This window comes from Petromyzon marinus, chromosome 13 (assembly GCF_048934315.1).
Source record: "Petromyzon marinus isolate PM22_M1 ecotype Great Lakes invasive population chromosome 13, UKy_Petmar_22M1.pri1.0, whole genome shotgun sequence".
Taxonomy (NCBI): domain Eukaryota; kingdom Metazoa; phylum Chordata; class Hyperoartia; order Petromyzontiformes; family Petromyzontidae; genus Petromyzon; species Petromyzon marinus.
The window spans coordinates 386,800-410,147 of NC_133679.1; the positions used below are offsets into that span (position 1 = coordinate 386,800).

Sequence of the window (23,348 nt, forward strand, 5' to 3'; positions counted from 1 at the left end):
GCTGCAAACATAGCCTCGCAGTCTCTAACGCCTGTTATATCTGGTGGAGGCCTCTCCGAGGACAATCCAGATCTGACAAGATCGGGCACGTGCTAGGTGAATTTGTCTTCGACTCGATACCTGCTGTGCATCGTTTCGTACATATACTGTTGACTTTGCAATTAAAGCAGGAGGCACACTCAAGAGAGAATGTAAACACCGTACAGTGAAAAGCGTGTGCTTCGCCCACATTCTTTCAAAGCTTTACGCTGAACAGATGGCTTGTTGCCCTTTGCCCCGCAGAAAGCTCAGGGTCACATTAAGCTTATTTTCTCAGAGATAAGTAGGGGCCCGGCCTTATTTATGCTGTCCCTGGATATATGCTGCTCTGACCGCGAATGCACACGAATGCCTATTAAGTGGTTCTCTTGAAGTGATCAATAGGCGGGGCAGACAAACAGCTTTGCTCACACCAAGGATTCAATCTAACAATCGATGGCAATATTTTATTAAGCAGGAAGAAACTGCAGCGGTAGTCGTGCGTCATTGTACATCGTGCTCCCTGCAGCCATTAGCGCCAGGGTGATGTGTCCGTCCGAGGCCGGGGTGAGCAGTCCGCATCAGGCATGGCGATGTCCGCAGCTCGCTGGGTGTCCGGGTCGCTCCGAGCGTCGCGACTGACGTGACGAATAATGACTTCCCTCCGTATGTTCGTACAAGCCGTAACAGTGCCCCGTGTCATTCGCATCGACGCATTCGGTGAGATATCGGAGTTGTTTCAAGTTGAAATGTGCCGGCAATAGTTCTAAAACGTATTTAGCAGCCCGGCTAATCAGTGGATTGTAAAAAGAATCGAGCATCGAGGTTGCCTTTTCATTTACATCTGTCATGTGCAATGACAGCCCCAATTACACGCTTTGGTGCGTCTCTATCAAACATTGGGCTGCATTGCCTCCTGGATTAGCCCGTGTTCGATACGCGGTGCGGATAAAGCCGTTTCCTGATAAGGAGACGTGGTCAGACAGCAAAATACATCGTCTGTATCTCAAATGTGTCCTCGCGTACCTTAGTGGCGTAGCGAGCGTGGGGGGCATAGGACGGGTGGGGTGCCTTGCCCCAACCCCTGGTGGCCAAAGCTACGCGTTGGGGCCCCCTTGACAACCAACAACATTGTCAAAGAACAGCAACGCATTTAAAACGCGGTTTACATTTATTTGTTGTGAAAATGCTTTCATTTACGTTCCACTTTTTTTTATTTCATTAGAGCAGTAAAGTTCGGCTTCTGCAAATTGCACAAATCAAATATGGGGGCCCCACCTGAGAAATTGCTGCACCCCCTGAGCTGATAATGTTGTGACTACACCACTGATAATGTCGTGACTACACTACTGATAGTGTCGTGACTACATCACTGATAGTGTCGTGACTGCACCACCTGTCAGTCACCAGTCAACTGTCAGTCACCAGCCACCTGTCAAGTCACCAGTTACCAGCCACCTGTCAGTCACCAGCCACCTGTCAGTCACCAGCCACCTGTCAGTCACCAGCCACCTGTCAGTCATCAGTCACCAGTCACCTGTCAGTCAACAGCCACCTGTCAGTCACCAGTCACCTGTCAGTCACCAGCCACCTGTCAGTCACCAGCCACCTGTCAATCAAAGTGACCTCCCGCGCGGCAGCACCGGGACCACCGCCGCGACCGCGCGGCCTGGGGCCGCGGGGGGCCGCTGTGACGGCGCGGCGCGTGGCACCCCCCCGCGAAGTAAATGTGCACCCCAAACAAAAGCGGCCCGGCCACACCTGTGGGCCCGGCCACACCTGTGGGCCCGGCCACACCTGTGGGCCCGGCCACACCTGTGGGCCCGGCCACACCTGGGGGATCGGCCACACCTGTGAGCTCGGCCACACCTGTGGGCCCGGCCACACCTGTGGGCCCGGCCACACCTGTCGGCGCGGCCACACCTTTCGGCGCGGCCACACCTGTGGGCCTGGCCATACCTGTCAACTGACTCGGACCCCGCAGATTCGCGCCGCCGCCACCCGGCGGGCCCAGGTGACCAGGTGCCTCCGCACCTCCGATCAGCACCGTTGGCTACGTACGGTGCGAAATAAGTCCGACGCACGTACAGGGACCCGCTTGTTGCAGTCACGTCAAGTTAGTTTGTGCAACCAGATTAGGGGGACTCGAGAGACCAGGTTGGAGTCCGATTTGTGAGATTGAGCCGGGGCTCTAAAATGACAAAAATAAAATCTGACTATCGCCTGATGAAGCTAGTGTAACTACTGGCGATACGTCATACTCAGATTGTGCATGTAGATTTGCTCTCCAACACACCGGAGTGCTGTACTAATAACGATTGGCACGTTTTGTTTACGTGACAACCCTTACTAGTTGGCTGTGTCGGGTGGTGGCGAGTTTAATGACATTTACGGAAAACTAATGAAGTAAAGCAACGCGGCGAATAGAAGTCGGCACAAGCCACTCCGTCATCGCACGTGGAATGAAGAGGCACATCGCACGAGGAATGAAGAGGCACATCGCACGAGGAATGAAGAGGCACATCGCACGTACGGCGAGGAGGAGCTGGGTGTGGCTCGCGGCAGGGCCGCCTCAGTTGCCCGTTCCGACTCTGGCAGCGACACACGTGGTGCGGTCCTCCACACGACGTCACAGAATTGCGAATCGCTGCTGTTCGACTCTGCTGGGCCGATGCAATTGTGTTGTTCTCCTGGTACTACTCACACATTTCTCAATGCTCCCAGCGTGCACCAACCCGTAATGTCCAGCACGGTGCAGTATGTCAAGCACGCTCCTGGATGAGAGAAGCCTCCGATTCAGCACGGGTTTACACAAAGGATGTACACACACTGTGCTCTCAGTGAAGATGAGTGTGTATTTTTCATTCATATATTTTCTAAAATCAATGACTTTAGGTCACAGTGGATGACCAATACGCAGCAATAAGCTACACATTACACAGTCCGTACAATTAGACGGCTCTAATGAGGAGGCTCCAGCGAGGATATGGAAACGTGCAGGTCGCCTATAGGCCGGGGCTGTGTTGATGGGGCGCAGGATTATTTTAAGAAAAAACAATTCCCAGATTCGTTGTCAAATCCACTGCGTTCTGTCGCCTCCCCGCTGGAAGCGAAGTGGTGGATGCGTTCAGGCGCCGCTCGCCACTAGGGGGGCGTTGAGACACCGTCACACCAAGCAGCTGGAGGTGAGAAATGATTTTTCTCATATAAAAAATACTTTTCTACAAATTGTTTAGTTGTGTTTAAATAAATCTAAATATAATGATTCTTTCAACGTGAATTTCCTAATGAAGATAACATTTTAAGTTGTTCATATTCGAAACCGCTGCTGCAGCACCACAGTCTGAGCTGTGCCTCGGGGAGGTCTCGGGGCTGCTGTGAAGGCGTCCTCCGAGTGAGAGGTTTCCCTTCTTCGTTCACTGCGGCGAGCAGCTTCCAGCGGTGGAGCCACGCCGCTTGAGAGACATTGAGGTCGGTGAAGAAGGCGCCCGTGGCTGTGATGAGACGACGATGTCGCAACGCGAGGTGGCACTGTGCAAATAGAGCAGCTCACGGTCCACACCTTCTAGGCTTTTGGCAGTGTCAAAGGTGTTGTGTAGTGCGGACTTGAGGGTCATGGGGACGGCATTCGAGTGCTTTGTTATGTTTCGTATTGTTTATAAACGCCAGACCGTTGGTAGATAAGACAGTTGTATCACTTTCACAGGAAGCCCAATAACATGACGACGTTTTGCTGATTGAGAAGACCAGATTATCAGAGGTCGCTCACAACAGCCCCAGCTCGTGGAGAAGTCGCGAGCCGCCACTGGATGAGTTTATGAACTCGTCTACCGCCAGGGATATTTGGACGACGTGAAAGCCTCTATCGGCCACAAACATGGAATTGATGCCATCAAAAGGAGGAGCTGTTGCCACCTCGGGTGCGCCCTCTCGACCTGGGGTGTGGCGGTGAACTCTGTGGTGGCCACATCGCACATACGTGGCTTGGGTTTGTAGACTGCGTGTGTTAATGAGATGTATTGCATGACTTTAAAATCTTTCACAAAAGACATGTTTTAGTCGTTTTGTGTATCTAGAGGCATTTGCACTTTACTCTTAAATGCATTGAGCTCTTGGCTTTTCGTTCTAATGAAGATTAATTTGGCACTTCAAAGTATTTCGCCTAAGATTAAGTGTTGATAACTCAGACACTTTTTAAACATAAACATGAAACTTCAACTCTGTTGCCTCATTGATGTATCTCAGCCCATCACGTGTCACAGTAGATGTTGGTTGAGCGCTTTTCTCTCTAACCCACGTGGTGTTTGTTTGGGCTATCTGTTTGGACAGAAACATACCCCACGAACACAGATCATTCATCTTTGTTAACGAATGAATAGAGCATTGAGGAAACCACTTTGAATTATATTCAAAGTGATGTGTGGGTCTGGTGTTCTCTGTTACAGGTGTAGTGACTAACTCGGAGACGATACGACTTGGAGGCACTTCTTTATTAGTGAGCACCATCGGGATTAACACTCTTCATGTTGACTCCGTCTGCTGTCGGCGACTCAGCCAGGACAGTCGGTGGGCTGTCTGACTGATAACAGGCCACCATCTACTCCTTGAGCGGGTCTCAACAACAGGCCACCATCTACTCCTAGAGCGGGTCTCAACAACAGGCCACCATCTACTCCTAGAGCGGGTCTCAATAACAGGCCACCATCTACTCCTTGAGTCTCAACAACAGGCCACCATCTACTCCTTGAGTCTCAACAACAGGCCACCATCTACTCCTTGAGCGGGTCTCAACAACAGGCCACCATCTACTCCTAGAGCGGGTCTTGACAACAGGCCACCATCTACTCCTTGAGTGAGTCTCAACAACAGGCCACCATATACTCCTAGAGCGGGTCTCTACAACAGGCCACCATCTACTCCTAGAGCGGGTCTCAACAACAGGCCACCATCTACTCCTTGAGTGGGTCTCAACAACAGGCCACCATCTACTCCTAGAGCGGGTCTCAACAACAGGCCACCATCTACTCCTTGAGTGGGTCTCAACAACAGGCCACCATCTACTCCTTGAGCGAGTCTCAACAACAGGCCACCATCTACTCCTAGAGCGGGTCTCAACAACAGGCCACCATCTACTCCTAGAGCGGGTCTCAACAACAGGCCACCATCTACTCCAAGAGCGGGTCTCAACAACAGGCCACCATCTACTCCTAGAGCGGGTCTCAATAACAGGCCACCATCTACTCCTTGAGTCTCAACAACAGGCCACCATCTACTCCTTGAGTGAGTCTCAACAACAGGCCACCATATACTCCTAGAGCGGGTCTCTACAACAGGCCACCATCTACTCCTAGAGCGGGTCTCAACAACAGGCCACCATCTACTCCTTGAGTGGGTCTCAACAACAGGCCACCATCTACTCCTTGAGCGGGTCTCAACAACAGGCCACCATCTACTTCTTCAGCAGGTCTCTACAACAGGCCACCATCTACTCCTTGAGTGGGTCTCAACAACAGGCCACCATCTACTCCTTGAGCGGGTCTCAATAACAGGCCACCATCTACTCCTTGAGTGGGTCTCGACAACAGGCCACCATCTACTCCTTGAGTGAGTCTCAACAACAGGCCACCATCTACTCCTAGAGCGGGTCTTGACAACAGGCCACCATCTACTCCTTGAGTGGGTCTCTACAACAGGCCACCATCTACTCCTTGAGGGGGTCTCAATAACAGGCCACCATCTACTCCTTGAGCGAGTCTCAACAACAGGCCACCATCTACTCCTTGAGCGGGTCTCAACAACAGGCCACCATCTACTCCTTGAGTCTCAACAACAGGCCACCATCTACTCCTTGAGCGAGTCTCAACAACAGGCCACCATCTACTCCTTGAGCGGGTCTCAACAACAGGCCACCATCTACTCCTTGAGCGGGTCTCAACAACAGGCCACCATCTACTCCTTGAGCGGGTCTCAACAACAGGCCACCATCTACTCCTTGAGTGAGTCTCAACAACAGGCCACCATCTACTCCTTGAGCGGGTCTCAACAACAGGCCACCATCTACTCCTTGAGTCTCAACAACAGGCCACCATCTACTCCTTGAGCGGGTCTCAACAACAGGCCACCATCTACTCCTTGAGCGGGTCTCAATAACAGGCCACCATCTACTCCTTGAGTGAGTCTCAATAACAGGCCACCATCTACTCCTTGAGCGGGTCTCAACAACAGGCCACCATATACTCCTAGAGCGGGTCTCAACAACAGGCCACCATCTACTCCTTGAGCCAGCATTCACTTCACGTCTCCGCACAATGCACGTTGCCACTTGTAAGCGGGACAGCTTCAACTGATGCGTGCGATGCTGTGATTTTTAAACGAGTTATTGTTATTAGTTTTATATGAGATATACAGTTTCTAATGCGGGTTAATGTTATTAAAACTACATATCATATTTTATTAACGCAACCAGTGTTAAGGAGAGTGGATTATATTGCAGTTATTGAACTGCTTCTCTCCTTACCAGAGGTGCTCAATATTTGATGGGCAGCACGCGCGGCGGTGTCGGTGTCTGGGGCTAGCCGCGTCCCTTGCTGTGTGACGGCGCTGATCCTCCTCACCATCATCCTCCTCATCATCATCCTCCTCATCATCCCCCTCCTCATCATCCTCATTCTCCTCATCATCGTCCTCATCATCCCTCATCATCCTCATTATCCCCCTCATCATCATCCTCCTCATCATCCCCCTCCTCATCATCCTCCTCATCATCCCTCATCATCTTCCTCATCCTTCTCCTCACCATCATCCTCCTCATCATCCCGCTCATCATCATCCTCTTCATCATCCTCATCATCCGCATCATCATCCCTCATCATCCTCCTCATCATCCCTCATTATCATCCTCCTCATCATCCCTCACCATCATCCTCATCATCCCCCTCATCATCCTCATCATCATCCTCATCATCATCCTCCTCATCATCCTCCTCATCATCATCCTCTTCACCATCATCCTCCTCATCATCCTCCTCCGAAGACAACGACGGCGACGCCGCCATCACGGCCATCAACTGGGAGTGCTCGCGGCAATCTCCGGCGGCATCAACGCCGCTTGAGGACCCCCCCCCCCATCCCCTGCACTCTTTAACGGCATGAAATATTAAGCAGGTTATACCTTTCATAAAAAAAGGACCTAGTAGCGACATTAAAAATGTATGATCGTAGCATCTGGTATCACTACTGCCAAAGAACCTTTCAATGCAATACTTTTAAATAGCAATTCTTTAATAACGCTTCAACAATCGCTGTCAGCGCCTGCAGCGACTTTGCCTTTGTGAGGAGCGGCAGCGGCAGCGGCCCGTGCAGACCCCGCCAGGGGCGTTCCTTGTGAGGCCACGGGCAGACTCCCTCTTTTTGTCGTCGTTGTTGTTGTTGTCGGTTGGCAGCGCTAACAATGCGCCGTTGTCATCCCCACCTCGAAGCGAGCGGTGTTCTTGAGTCCTCGCCAGGAGCCCTTTTCATGTCGTGGCGACACGAGCTGCCGCGGCCTCTGCAGCCACGAGTCACAAACGCTCATTACGGATTTTCCACTGTCAACTTTTCTGCGTCCCACAATAACACGACGAGTTACGTGTTGACAGCTGGAGACATGGGACTTAAATGAGCTCCGTGTTTGCGTGGGGACACCTCCTGCTGGGGGCGGTGTTCACTGTGAACTTCATCTGATGCAGACGAGCTTGGACGGAAGCTGCTGTGAAGTGGTGTAATAACGAGGCTTGAAGCGCACGTGATGATTACAATATTAATCGGATACTTATTGATGACTGCTATATTAATCAGCTACTTATTGATGATTACAATATTAATCAGATACTTATTGATGATTACAATATTAATCAGCTACTTATTGCTGATTACAATATTAATCAGCAGCTACTTATTGCTGATTGCAATATTAATCAGCTAATTATTGATGATTACAATATTAATCAGCTACTTATTGATGATTACAATATTAATCAGCTACTTATTGATGATTACAATATTGATCAGCTACTTATTGCTGATTACAATATTAAGCAGCTACTTATTGTTGATTACAATATTAATCAGCTACTTATTGCTGATTACAATATTAATCAGATACTTATTGATGATTACAATATTAATCAGCTACTTATTGATGATTACAATATTAATCAGCTACTTATTGATGATTACAATATTAATCAGCTACTTATTGATGATTACAATATTAATCAGCTACTTATTGATGATTACAATATTAATCAGCTACTTATTTGTCCGGGAGAGCCGCACTGAGTCGCAGGAAGATCCTTCCGCTACTTTCCTTGAAAAAAAAGGTTCTGTTTGGTGTTTTTACATCTTAACACCTGTTTTATTGCCAGAAAGGGTAAAACCTATTATTATATTGTTATACTTTATAACTTACCATTAATATTATAAACAAAGACAATTCATGTTATATTTTATACTGTACAGTATTAAAATCAAAAATAACATATAAAAGAATATATTAAAGAAACATAATTTTATTCGTATTTATATATCGGAGATCGATAAATGTATTATTTATTTAGTGTTTTCGGTATTTATTTATTATTCTACTTTTTTTACTCTTAAAATAATGGTAAAAAAATCCAAAGTTCGTTATACTGAAACTTCGTATATCAACTATTTGCATATCGAGGTGTTACTATTATACTGAGAATACACGGCAGCACCCTCCTGAAAAGGAGTCGGTGAGACTTTCCTGGGCAAAGACGTGAAATAACAATAATAACAACAAATACAACATTAACAATAAATACAAGAATAACAATAATAACAATAAATACAATAACAATAAATACAATAACAATAAATACAAGAATAACAACAATGCATAAAACACCAATAACAACAATACATCCAACAATAATAACAAATACAACAATAACAATACATCCAACAACAATAACAAATACTACAATACCAACAATACATCCAACAACAATAACAACAATACATACAACAATAACAACAATACATATGTAGTGTTTGATTTCACTCGGACAACTTATGTCTTTCTTCGAACACCGCTTTATTTACAACTCTCAGCATGTCCTCCACATTCCACAATATCCAGGTCGCCACGGCTCGCTCGCCGTCCTTCACTCGACTCGCTCGCCACCTTTGTCTCTCCACTCCCCACGATTACTTCGCTTGCTCCACATTCAGCGACTCCGCACTCAGCGACTCCGCACACAGCGTCTTCAGCTCCGCTATCGCTACGCTCTCTCCACTGATAACTACTTCTCTTCTTCAGCTCCGCTATCGTTACGCTTTCTCCACTACTGGCTATTCTCTTCTCCAGCCCCGCTATCGCTACGCTCTTTCCACTGATAACTACTTCTCTTCTTCAGCTCCGCTATCGTTACGCTCTCTCTACTGCTAGCTGCTTCTCTTCTTCAGCTTCGCTCCACACTCTGTTTCCAAACTCCGTCTCCAAACTGTCCCCAATTCTGTCTCCAAACTCTCCTCCAAACTCCACGTCTTGCCTCGTCCAGCTCCCAACTCCAACTCCCGCTCCAATTGCCGACCCCCCAATTTATCCCCGCTCTCATTACGTCCCAATTAATTAGTTCACTCCCAACGGCACCCCGCGTGATCCCTACACCTGTTTCTCGCCAGACTTCAAGACGCCTCTCCAGCCCCGGCAACAGCCCCAACCAATCACAGCCGTCCTTGGCTCTCCCAGCTTAATTGCCCCAACGTAACCTGCACTGAAATTTGCCTTCGTTACAGGCTGACCCAACATGAACCCCAGTGACTTTGCCTTCACAACAGGCTGGCCCAACATAACCCGCGCTGTCTCTGTTTCCATGCAATACGCACCTTTCTACTCCACTACACATACAACAATAATAACAACAAATACAACAATAAAAGCAATAATACAACAACTATAACAACAATACATACAACAACAATAACAACAATACCAACAATACATACAACAACAATAACAACAATGACAGCAATATCAACAATAACAGCAATAACAACATTAACAACCAGTCCTGTCCGCAGCACGCATGAATCTTGGCGAGTTGATCTGCCTCTGAGATCCACTCTGGACACAACCACTCAGAGCAGCCGCTCACATTACCACTACCTACCACTACCACTACCTACCACTACCACTACCTACCACGATCACTACCTACCACTACCACTACCTACCACTACCTACCACTACCACTACCTACCACTACCTACCACTACCTACCACTACCTATCACTACCTGCCACTACCTATCACTACCTACCACTAGCTGCCACTACCTGCCACTACCTGACAATACCTGACACTACCACTACCTACCACTACCACTACCTACCACTACCTGCCACTACCTGCCACTACCTGACACTACCTACCACTACCTGACACTACCACTACCTACCACTACCTGCCACTACCTACCACTACCTGACACTACCTACCACTACCTGCCACTACCTGCCACTACCACTACCTACCACTACCTTCCACTACCTACCACTACCTGACACTTGCTACCACTACCTACCACTACCTACCACTACCTGCCACTACCTACCACTACCTGCCACTACCTACCACTACCTACCACTACCTGCCACTACCTACTACTACCTGCCACTACCTGACACTACCACTACCTACCACTACCGGCCACTACCTACCACTACCTGACACTAGCTACCACTAACTACCACTACCTGACACTATCTGACACTACCACTATCTACTACTACCGGCCACTACCTACCACTACCTGCCACTACCTACCACTAACTACCACTACCTGCCACTACCTACCACTACCTACCACTACCTGACACTACCTACTACTACCTGCCACTACCTACCACTACCTACCACTACCTACGACTACCTGACACTACCTATCACTACCACTACCTGACACTACCTGCCACTACCAGTACCTACCACTACCGGCCACTACCTACCACTAACTACCACTACCTGCCACTACCTACCACTACCTACCACTACCTGACACTACCTTCTACTACCTGCCACTACCTACCACTACCTGCCACTACCTACGACTACCTGACACTACCTACCACTACCTGACACTACCTGCCACTACCTACCACTACCGGCCACTACCTACCACTACCTGACACTACCTGCCACTACCTACCACTACCACTACCTGACACTACCTACCACTACCTGACTACCCACCACTACCAGACACTACACACCACTACCAGACACTACCCACCACTACCTGACACTACCTACCACTACTAGACACTACCCACCACTACCTGCCACTACCTACCACTACCTACCACTACCTGTGTTTACTTCTCACGGGCAAGTCCATGGACACTCCTTGGAAGAGGTCACTGCTCAAACGAGCGGATGATGACAGCAAATGATGACGTGGAGATTCCAAGCGTACATATGGTGCGGTATTTTGAAAGGATAAAACACCAATAATCACGGACAATTATCGCCATCTCTCAGCAAGACTTTTTAAGTACCAGAGATCAATAAGCACTGAGCGATTAGTATTTCATCCTCCCATGCACACTTACGGGGTTCCAAAGAGAGGCGGATAATTGGCTCGGCTTACCGCTTCATTAGGCCGTCAGAGAGAGCTCACGTGGGGTGGTGACTTGGTCGTGGGCTCTCTGTGTAGGGCCCTCCCGGTCACTTCCAGAAGACGACCGTGCGGTGTGTGCGGGTTAACGGGCGAGCGTGCGCGTTATAATAAATCAGTGCCCCTATGGCATATGGGGAGAGGGGGTTCCAACAGGAATGGCCACACTCGCTCGTATGTACGTATGTTGAACTTATTTCGCGCCGTATGTAGCCAACCGTGCTAACAGAAGGTGCGGAATGATGTTCGTTTGTGCTCCCCGAGGCTGCGGGCTTGCTCGTGGTTGGCATGGGTCTCACTCTCGTCCTGTGCATCGCATTAGCGAGATGAAAGCGGTGCTAGCTCGACCGCTCTATGGATTTTCACAAGGGTGTGCCGTCATCGCAAGAGAATTACACTCTCTCTCTCTCTCTTCCACATTCAGTTGGAATTGAACATTCATCACTGCCGGGATTCCGAATGGCAGTGTCAACTGAGCAGCGGGAGAAACAATAATTCAAGAACGTGGAATATCGCTCTGGTATTTGTATAAATTGACGTTGACTGTACACTCACAGAACGCGCACATTTACACGTGTGTGCCTTTCCACACGTCGTTCATGTGACACGAGCAACTGGGTTGTGCACACAAATTCCACGTACAGGTTCCCCTCGCTTGACGCGATAGTCGTAGTAAGATGCGTTTCAAGAATAGGGCGCACAAAGCGAAAGCGCACGATGAGACAGCTGCCTGCCGAGTCGCGCGCTAGGCAAAGTGCACACACACACAGCGCTGTCCCACGTCCGACCACCTTACAGCCGCATGCAGAGTGAATTCAAACCGCATAGTGGATCATTTTGGGGGTAGCATTTAGGTTATAGCCGCGCGTATGCGAAATCGTACAAACCGAACCCACATAAAGCGAGGGAAACCCATACTGTCATGAAACGCATCTCTAGCTCAGTCGATCCACGGGATGCTGCCCACGCCTGACCTACGAATTGGTAGTAGTCATTTTAGCCAGCAAGTGCTGACAACAGTTGCCGTGCCACAGTGCCACCCGGCTGGATGCAAATATCCATAGCTCGGGTCGCTCTATCGGAATTTACATTCAGTTGCAACGCGCGGGTAATTGTGTGAGCATAACAAAGTGTGGCGACTGATGACACCGGTCGCACAGTGCGGTACTTCAATTAACCAGCCGAGGAGTGAGACGCATGAATTCTGAATCTCAAACGTTGGCCATACAAATACCGCGGTTGATTACTCGCGCGAGCGGCGCCAGTGGTAACAATCGTGCCTCACAGCAAGAGGCAACTGGGTTTGATTCCCAACTCGGGTGCCTTTCTGCGAGGAGTTTGTATGTTCTCCTCGTGTGCTGCATGGGTTTTCTCAATTTCCATCAAGACATAAAAAAAACATACACTGTAACTGCCAGTAGCCAAAAGCCCCAAATTCGGAATAATGACCTGCAAATTATAAACTTAATTTGATTAAACACAGCAGCGACAGCGCCCACGACTGCCAACATTTGGCAGATCCCCGCTCAAAAGTAGTCTTGAGACTGGGTGAGGCTTTCCTGGAGTAAGCGAGCGCAATAAACCCAGCGAGACTCTCTCTCTCTCGTGTGCTCCCTAGGCACTCGGCACGACTGGCTGCTCGCCCCGTGTGCCAGAGAGAGCCCTCCGTGAGAGCTCCTCCTGCTGCTCGCTGCTACGCGAGCGCGGAGCAGGGGACCGGTATCGCCTTACTGGCGTGTCACGCGCGCTAATGGGCGGAAGAGCTGCGGGAAGCAGGGGGCGAGGCGGCGCGGGCCCTGCACTCGGCCCCGAGAAACCACATCCGTCCCCTGGCCCCGGTGATTCTCCGGCACTCATCTCGCGCTCTCCCTCCCCTTCACTCGGCCCGTTCCCTCGACATTAAATATTCACGATCGAGAGCAGCAGCAGCGGCGGCGTAGATGAGGAGGAGGCGGCCAGGGAGCAGACAGCGCACGGCGCGAACCTCACTCCTAAAAACAACCAACAGGGAACAACCCAGGCGACTCACACGTGATTCTCAGGCAACTGTTTCTACTCCGCTCTTGCGTGTGGTGGTGGTGGCAGCAGCGATACGTGCAGAGGCACAGTGCCAATGCCGATATGTATTGGCCACGACGAGAGGGATTCGTGAGAGAGTTTGTGTAGTTTTACTGTTCCTCCTCCTTTAAAGGGGGGTACACTTCAGTGGTTCACCACATGGGTATTAGTTTGGGTTGCACGGCCACAATCTGTTAACTCACCCCCTTGAGACCCTGCCAGTTGGTACGCTATTGATATTTACAGGACAACATACGTTTAATGTTTTTTTATTGTTTTATTACCGTGGGGTCCTATTTCAAAATCTACAAATTTCAGGAGTCTTCTCTCCCGTTGGGAGCTTCCGAGACCCGCCCGTACTCTGCGTGATGTCTACCAATGAGTCCTGTGCCTGTTGATCACACACACACGTACCCATTGACGCATGAGCAGTTAACACATTTGTTCACGTGTATTACATTGTATGCAGAAATATTTCCAGATTAATAACCACGAGGTTGATTAAATTACATGAGTCATAATAGATTTTTGGTACAGATCTAAAAAGTTAAACCCTCCTGTCAACCTACACAGCGCCAAGTTCTCATCGCGTCAGCAGCACCGCCGTTGTGTTGTTGTTGGAGAGCGACCCACACCACCACCACGTCGAACAACTGCGTACGGGCGTGTCGCTGGTACTACAGCCAGCATCATCAGACAGCAGCCAACATGGTGAATATGTCCTTGTCGTTGGCCTTAAATAGGAGCTGCGAGGTTATGAATGTGCACCCACAAGGGAAATAGAAGTGTTACACTAAATCTGTCCAACTTACGGTGCAATCGGCTTATTGTGTTTAATGTACGCGTCTGTATTACTTCCTTGAGCCGAGGAGATTTCCAGCGGTGGCCAGAGGTGAAACTTCCCAGGGGATGGGGGCGGTTCTGAGATGTCAAGGTTGTAAAGGTCAAGTGACGTTGGTCTCGTGAGACCAGGTGAGAGTGTATGTATGTTGAACTTCTTTCGCACCGTACGTAGCCAACCGTGCTAATTTGTGGGGGAAGGACAACAAACTAAGCACAATAAGCAGTTCTAAATAAGCTCATTTCAATGTATGGACCAGGATAGAGTCTCGTTTGCAAGGGTAACCTGGGTCACCCAAATGACAACAGCATACAAATTAAATAAAGTACAGCAATGATGAATGAAATATAAATCGGCGCAAAAACAACTGCGCCACGTGAGAAATCGAAAATACTGCAGAAACATAAATCAATGTTAAATAAATCCCCTGTAGCGCCAGTCGGATCGTGAAAGATTATGTTGAAACTGATCATAGCACAATCACAAAATCAAGCTACAGAAACAAACAGATATAGGATGACCGCTGTACTAATATGTAAACAAACCAGAATACAGTTTTTTTCCAAATGCAATTGCAAGTGAAGTTACGATGGAAAATCGACAGCTTAAATAGCGCCCTACATCAATAAAGAGCACATTCCATGTGTTACGTCTGGTAAATATCAATACAACATCCATTAAGGCTCCAAGGAGGGTCGGCCTCTGAGCGCTGCTGACTCAATCCGGTTTGTCTGCATAGCTGGCCCGGTCCCGGGTCACGATCCGCATTCCCCACGGCCCCACCGAGTCCTGCACTGCTGCTGCTGCCGCTGAGCCGTGGTCCGGGCAAGCGCCACACGCCCCGCTCACCGCCCACCAGGGCGCAGTTCGCCTTCGGCGGGAGCGGCACAGCAGAGCTGTAACCCATCAATAGCAATGCCTTACAAAGGAAATTACGCGTTTGTAGATCTGTGTACTGATGAAGAAGGGGCATTGTCCGAAACGTCGCCTGTTATGTTTTCCTTTGAGGCCACGGCAGGTCGAGTTCTGCTATTGACGAATGCGTTGCGTTGTTGTTGGTTCTCCTTGCGCGCCACTGCCAACGCAGTACGCCGCGTCACTTCCAGTCGTCTCTCCAGCCCTGCCATGGCAATCTCTGACATCCTCCACTACTGGGGGGGTTAGCGGGTTGGGGCCTATGCGGGCTGGAGCGCTCCGCGACACTCCGCATTGTGAAGTTACAAACATTGGCGAGGGCGTCACGTGCATGCGTCTCCTGGTCTCTGTGTCTCCGTGCCCTTTCTGTGTGTTGCGTCTCTCTCTGTCTATCTGTGTCACCATGCATGTGGCGAGATGCTCACTACATCGCCTGGTATACAGGAGGTCGTGGCTTCGATCCTGACCCTGGTATAGGTAGAGGTTGCATGTCTCTCCCCGTGGTCGTGTGGATTTTTCTCTGGGTCCTCCGGTTTATCTCTCCACATTTAGAAACATGCGTTTAGAATATCTGGCATGCTCTTGATTTCCACATGATAAAGCACTTCGTTGAGCTATCATTTGTGGCCAGTGGATTTTACTTGGTAAAATAAAAAATATAGTTACTTTCGTTGAATCAACCCAGTCGTGGCGAACATGAGGTTGTAATACTTTACCGCCTGTGCCCCACCTCACGTGGAAATCCCAGGGTGGCTTAAATTACATCACAGAGCCCCGAGGCGAAGGTCTCTGACCACAGAATAAAGACGCGGAAACCTCAAATTGAGAATGTGAACATTACCCGTGGCAGCGCTCACACGTGCGGGCAGGTTCGATGACAGCGCCTGACGTCTTCCTACTCAGAGTGAGCTCCATTAAACATGACCGTGTGGCCTAAAGCCATAAACAACGTGATGGCAATTTAAAATCGATTCACAATTATTATATCTCGACGCGACTGGCTTCGTCCTCACTGGTGATCATCTACAGTTCAGCTGTGCACTGGATTCATGCTGGTTTTGTGATTGCCACAATGTAACTAACCCTCATTCGTTGAAATCCAACGGCTGCTTTTGTTCTGATTGCCATTTGCCTCATTGCTGTACTTATTTGTTTAGAACTTGATTAGGTGCTTTCGTGACTGCAGTAATTATTCTTTGTTTTTTTCGGTAAAGTCACGTAGAATTTTTTTTTTTTTATTATTTCTACGTGACTTTACCGAAAAAACCAAAGAGTTATTTGTTTAGCTTTTGTCATTGTGGTGCCCCAGGTCATTCTCGCGAATTCGACTCCGATCCTGGTTTCTCGAATTCTCGCCTGGTTCCACTAAATCAACGTGGACATTGAAACCTGTGTGTATGATGGGAGAACCCATCATCACAGTGGGAGGAAACTGCGGGCTGTAAACAGAAACAGCAACACGCAAAGGTACTGATGCTGCTGCTGCTCACACACAGCAGGCAGGCACGGAGGCACCACTCCCGTGCGTGTTGCCTGACGTGCAAGCCACGTGAGCGCTGCACAGCGTGGAAATGCTCTCAGCCTTGTCCAGACCACCAACTCCAAATAGAGTCGGTGATCGAAACAGTAATACGGCCACCTATTTCAGCTGTCAGTTAAAAAGGGTTAAACGTGTTTCAGTTTTTTTCAGTTCCTTTATTTTGGTATAGCCATGTGAGCCATTCGGCTCTTGAATCGGGTGCAACCACAACAAACAAAAAAACTAAAACACGAACAAGAAAACATCTTAAAGTGACTATGCGACTGCAAACAGAAAATCCATGAAAAAACAGCAAAATATTCCTGATAAAAGCACCGTAAACCAATGCTGTGTGCAAAAAATCCCAGTGGGATGCAAGTCAAACAACAACAACCACAAGAAAACTTAGATTAAGGCCATCAGTCTAACTCCGTACTACAACAAAACAAACATGTCCAAACCAAAACACGCTTTCGAAATCACCAAAAAATAAAGCCATAATTGCAACGTAACAGTGATCATAGGGACTGACCGAATTTTTACAATAAACTACATAAATAACATGTAACACCAAATCCTAGAGCCATAGCTGGCTGCATGAGTTACTCCACAACAACAGAAGCATCAGTCGGAGTATCAATTTTTTCAATGCACCTTTAAGATCGGCACGCTAAATCAAAATACAGATAATACTTTGCAGCGTCATCCGGAGAGAAAACATTTTATTTTATTTTACGCCAATGAATAGCAGTGGCAGCTAGGGATGTACAACTCCTCTAGAGCATCTTCTTTGGTTCTTTCGGTAAAGTCACGTAGAATGAGAATAAAATAATAAATTGATAAATAAAATAACACAATAATATTCCCACGACGTTTCGGCCACAACACAAGCGGCCTTCATCAGGTGAAGGGGGCGAGACTGTCTGGTAGGACAGCGCTGGAGTGAGAGAGCCACGTTCAGATCACGGCTTTTAAGCTGTGTGAGAGGAACAAAGAGCCTTAGAGTCGCGGCATCTCTTCAGAAAGGTGAGAGACTCGATTAGTTGAGCCTTCTTATCCCGAAGTCTGTTGAATGATCTTAAGGATGTGTGGAATCCCTCCCCGTAGAGGCGGTTAAATTTCGATTTAAAGCTTTCGTGACTGCAATGATTCATCTTCTTTGGTTCTTTCGGTAAAGTCACGTAGAATTCTCATTCAACAGACTTCGGGATAAGAAGGCTCAACTAATCGAGTCTCTCACCTTTCTGAAGAGATGCCGCGACTCTAAGGCTCTTTGTTCCTCTCACACAGCTTAAAAGCCGTGATCTGAACGTGGCTCTCTCACTCCAGCGCTGTCCAACCAGACAGTCTCGCCCCCTTCACCTGATGAAGGCCGCTTGTGTTGTGGCCGAAATGTCGTGAGAATATTATTGTGTTATTTTATTTTATCAATTTATTATTTTATTCTCATTCTACGTGACTTTACCGAAAGAACCAAAGAAGATGAATCATTGCAGTCACGAAAGCTTTAAATCGAAATTTTCCTCTAGAGCAGTTTTGAGAGATCTCATTGGTAGCGATTCAAGTTGCAGTTTATTGGCAATAGCATTCCAGACCCTGGGGGCATCAATAGCAAAGGCCTTTCCTCCAGTTTTTGTACGGCAATAGGGAATATGAAGCTGGTAAATGAGCGAAGACCTGAGGTCAAATTTGTTCTTTGAAACAGAGGAGATCAAGCAGGTAGTCTGCGGATTTTTTTGTAAGTACATCGTGATTAAATAAGATCTGGTGCACAAGCCGTCGAACATTAAGGGATGTTAAGTTTGACCCAATGTAGAGATCACAGTGGTGAGTCCTATATGGGCAGTTCAATGTAAATCTTAAGGCCGAGTGATGGATAGAATCAAGCTTCTTCAGTACAGTACTTGGGGCTGATGTATACACGATGTCACAGTAATCAAGTAGAGGCAGTATGGTAGCTTTTATCAATTCCAAACGGAACATTGGGGAGAAGCAGTGCTTGTGTCGATACAGAAACCCAATTTTTATTTTTGTCTTTTTACCAATATAATCAATGTGATCTTCAAAATTCAGTTTTAAATCCAGGATGACCCCAAGATACTTATAGATCTTGACTTTCTCTATTTGATAATTATTTAAGGAATGTAATTGGGGAAAAATAACTTCCTGCCGAACATCTCTTTATGTGCGGAAAACCGGTTAAAAGCGGGCTTTTTTCATGCGGTTACCGGTAATGCAAACAACATTTTTTTTAAAACAACCCAACAGGCACAGCGCACGACGCCGCTCGTGGCCACTACAAGGAAACAATTCCGTTTTTGTATCTCATTCTTCTCGTGCCGCACGCTCCGAGTCTTCATCCACCGCACTCCCCTCCGGCTTTGGAGCTCAGTGGCGGACGAAAGCGCCGGGGCTGGGCGGGGGGGAGAGCGAGGGGAGAGGATGTTGAGAAAGAGGGGCGGGAGGAGGCAGGGGAGGAGGAGACTGTGGACGAGTGAGAGGAGGAGCCGAGGAGGAGGGGGAGGGGAGAGGGGGGAGGGGCTCGCGGTGCCGCCTCCCCGCGCTCCCTGCGAGAGGCAGAGTTCGGAGAGAGAAGAGAGGAGCGGCAGCAGTAGCAGCGGCGTGGGAGACGGAGACCAGGGAGACCAGGGAGACTCGGGGAGACCAGGGAGACTCGGGGAGACCAGGGAGACTCGGGGAGACCAGGGAGACTCCGGGAGACCAGGGAGACCCGGGGAGACCAGGGAGACTCGGGGAGACCAGGGAGACTCGGGGAGACCAGGGAGATCCGGGGGGCCCAAGGGAGACCAAAGCGGTCCCAGGGGGACCAGCGGGACCAGGCGCCCCCAGGGGGACCAGCGGGACCAGGCGCCCCGTGCTGCTACCGGGACCCGGGTTCGACTGCAGGAACCTCCAGCGTACAGGTGTCGCAGACGCGGTCACCACTACTCACACACGGGTCCACTACCACACACGGGTACCACCACCACTACCACACACGGGTACCACTACCACTACTACACACGGGTACCACCACCACCACTACTACACACGGGTACCACCACTACCACCACACACGGATACCACCACCACCACTACTACACACGGGTAACACCACCACTACTACACACGGATACCACCACCACCACTACTACACACGGGTACCACCACTACCACCACACACGGATACCACCACCACCACTACTACACACGGGTAACACCACCACTACTACACACGGATACCACCACCACCACTACTACACACGGGTACCACCACCACTACTACACACAGGTACCACCACCACTACTACAACGGGTACCACCACACACGGGTACCACCACTACTACCACACCCGTGTACCCTCGTCTCATACACCCACGCCCATCTACACGCACACCCTGCGCATACGTCCACTGTACACGGCGTGTGCACACACACACGCCGTGTACAGTGTGAACACACACGCCGTGTACAGTGTGCACACACACACGCCGTGTACAATGTACACACACGCCGTGTACAGTGTGCACACACACGCCGTGTCCATGCAGCCCGCACATGCGTGTCACGTACTCCATAACACACGCAGCACACATGGAGCAGACCAGAACACGGCTCAGTACAGATCACTAACACACACACAGCAGCACACACACACACGCTCCACATGTACACACCTTCACACGACTCTTCCAGTGCTCACCGTGCTGCTGCTGTGTGCTGCTGTGTGTGGTGTGATGCTGTGTGGTGTGCTGCTGTGTGGGGCCCTGCTGCTGCTGTGTGGTGTGATGCTGTGTGGTGTGCTGCTGCTGTGTGGGGCCCTGCTGCTGCTGTGTGGTGTGATGCTGTGTGGTGTGCTGCTGATGTGTGCTGTGCTGCTGCTGTGTGGGGCCCTGCTGCTGCTGCTGTGTGGTGTGATGCTGTGTGGTGTGCTGCTGATGTGTGCTGTGCTGCTGCTGTGTGGTGTGATGCTGTGTGGGGTGCTGCTGCTGTGTGCTGTGCTGCTGCTGTGTGGGGCCCTGCTGCTCTGCACACACACAGCAGCAAGACACAGTAGCAGCAAGACACAGCAACACACATAACAACACACACATAACAACACACACATAACAACACACAACAACACACACACACAACAACACACAGCAGCAGACGGAGAGAGAGAGGCTTCCCCACTTGTACGCGAGGCGTCCGCATCCTCCGTGGTTTGACGTCAGATCTGTAGAGATGGACGAATGATCATTAAGCGGATTACAACACTTGGTCACGAAGCACCCCGTTATATCGTGGCTGTCATTACACTTAGAGGCATCGTGGGGATAGTCATGCCATGCGCATCGCTGGATTTATCCCGTCACATCGCGTGCGGTGTTATTTGGTAAAAAAAATATATATTCAGAAATAGATTTTATCGCGCGGAACAGGGAGTGTAGTGTCAATGAATGCAGTGGCAGAGCGAGGTGTGAGCAGCAGCAGCAGCGTTCACCTGGCCCCTCGCTGTGTGCCGACCAGCGGCAGCCGCACCTTGCGGGGAGACTTCCCCGTGAACTCGCGAGGCCGGCTGCTGCAGGAGGCATCTGTAGTGGTTCGTTTCCACCTCGTGTCGACATCAACAGATGTCGTGGTGCTCGCCAGGATGGTCATGTATGTGTTGATGTCATTCACATTTAAAAAAAAAATCACATTCGCCCAGGAAGGGCGAATTATCATCATCATCAGCAGCAGATAGTCAAATCACTCTGCAGCTGCCGTCTTACTGGGAATCAATGCTGTACTGACATGCAGCCCCATCCGTCCGGTTTTTCCGTACAAAATATCACTAGGGTCCTTGCGGAGATTATAACAAGATAAATAAACATTCCCTTCACATACCTTTCCCCCCACATGAAGGATAAAGGTGTTATTTACGCCTCCCAGCAGGCGCACGGCCTTCTGAGAGTGCGATATCTCAGCAACATTCAACACGACACTAACGGTGACGTTGTCCATCACAGAGTACAACTAGGACCCGTATCTAACAGAGGCCCCTTGCCCATGAACATCTTGGCAGTTTACCAGCTGCTGACACACAATGTCGAAACCAGTCCAAAGTTTGCTTGTTCTGAACCAATGCTGCTGAAATTGTATATTGCCAGAAGGCTGTGTTGCTGCTGTGATGTGTAAAAAATGCTACATTTTTATATGAAGAGACATATATGGGAAGGAGGCAAATTGACAATTTTTTGTTAAATTTTGATTTCCGTGGAGGCAGGAGGCTGATATTGTGGGGAGAGCTGTGGACGGGGCGGTCGCGAGAGTTTGTAGTAAACCAGGGACGTTAGTAGCGGGCAAGACCACACGGGGGTTGGAAGATTGTGATTGAAGATAACAAAACAGAACATTGCTGTTTGTGTCCTCTCAATAAAAGAGGAAAAATATTGGTGGCTCTTAAGTTGCCAGGGCGGCAGTCGTTGAGAGATAAACAAGAGAGTGACGGATGCAGAGAGCTGCGAGCGTGAGGATTGGGGTTGAGATCACAGCTGGGGGATTGAATTTGAAGACTCAGGATGCAGGAAAACTGCAGTATGGAAGACCTGCGTATGGCAGGCAGTAAAAAGGACTGGAGTTCACGGCTGAGAGTGGCTGAGGGGCAAAGCGTGAGTGGTTCACATTGCCACACGTGGTAAATGTAGAGCCACAGAGGGCTTCTGTTATGGCCCTATGTTGTAGCGTTGAAAGGTGTTCAGGCTGTACATCTCACACGTGATCCCGTCGTTGTGCTGCGAGGGAGAAGAAGAGTGAACTTGAGCCAATTTGCATTCTGAAGCTTCGCCAGCAGCACTGCTCTGGATTCATCAAAGTTGAGGCCACGTTCTCTCGGCGATGCGAGGTCGTGCACGCGTTTCGCAGACTTTGCTGCGTGTGCAGAGTGGGTGTTTTAAATTGATGTAATTATCAGCGACTGCTGAGTTCACGGAGATTCTTCCACATTTATAATTGCATCGGCCCTGCCGTCCCTCTCCCGTTGTCACACTTGTCTAGTGGAGGAGTACATTAGTCAGCCTTCCACCAAAAGTGTAAATATTGTTATTGATGTTTATCCAATCACTTTCCGTATTGTGGTAGTTTGCTTTGTAACTGCCGTGTGTTTGTGGAAGCGTTTGTCAGTGTTCTATTGGGCACTCCAGGATTGTTTTCGGTGGACCGATAGCGTCTAACGCAGCGACACGCACACACACACACAGGGGTCACGCGGTTGACCTCACACATTCCTGTGGAGAACGCTTACTGCATTAGGCCAGAAAGTGGAGGTTTATCTGGCCCTCCTAAGAT

At 49.2% G+C, this 23,348-nt stretch overlaps 1 protein-coding gene and 1 long non-coding RNA gene across 2 annotated transcripts in view; one reads left to right on the forward strand and one right to left on the reverse strand.

The window, feature by feature from the left end:
- Window positions 1-18,391: 18,391 nt before the first annotated feature.
- On the reverse strand, window positions 18,392-21,714 carry LOC116942171 (uncharacterized). Its single transcript, XR_004402765.2, has 3 exons — window positions 21,523-21,714; window positions 21,213-21,255; window positions 18,392-19,448 (listed from the first exon to the last, which is right to left on the reverse strand). It is a non-coding gene; the product is annotated as an uncharacterized LOC116942171 (long non-coding RNA).
- The window catches only part of LOC116942132 (inactive tyrosine-protein kinase PEAK1-like), a 53,078-nt gene continuing 49,289 nt past the window's right edge, over window positions 19,560-23,348 (forward strand). The window contains exon 1 of the mRNA XM_076066749.1: window positions 19,560-19,959. The gene's annotated coding sequence lies outside the window, so the exon portion shown is untranslated. The remainder of the gene's footprint in view (window positions 19,960-23,348) is intronic.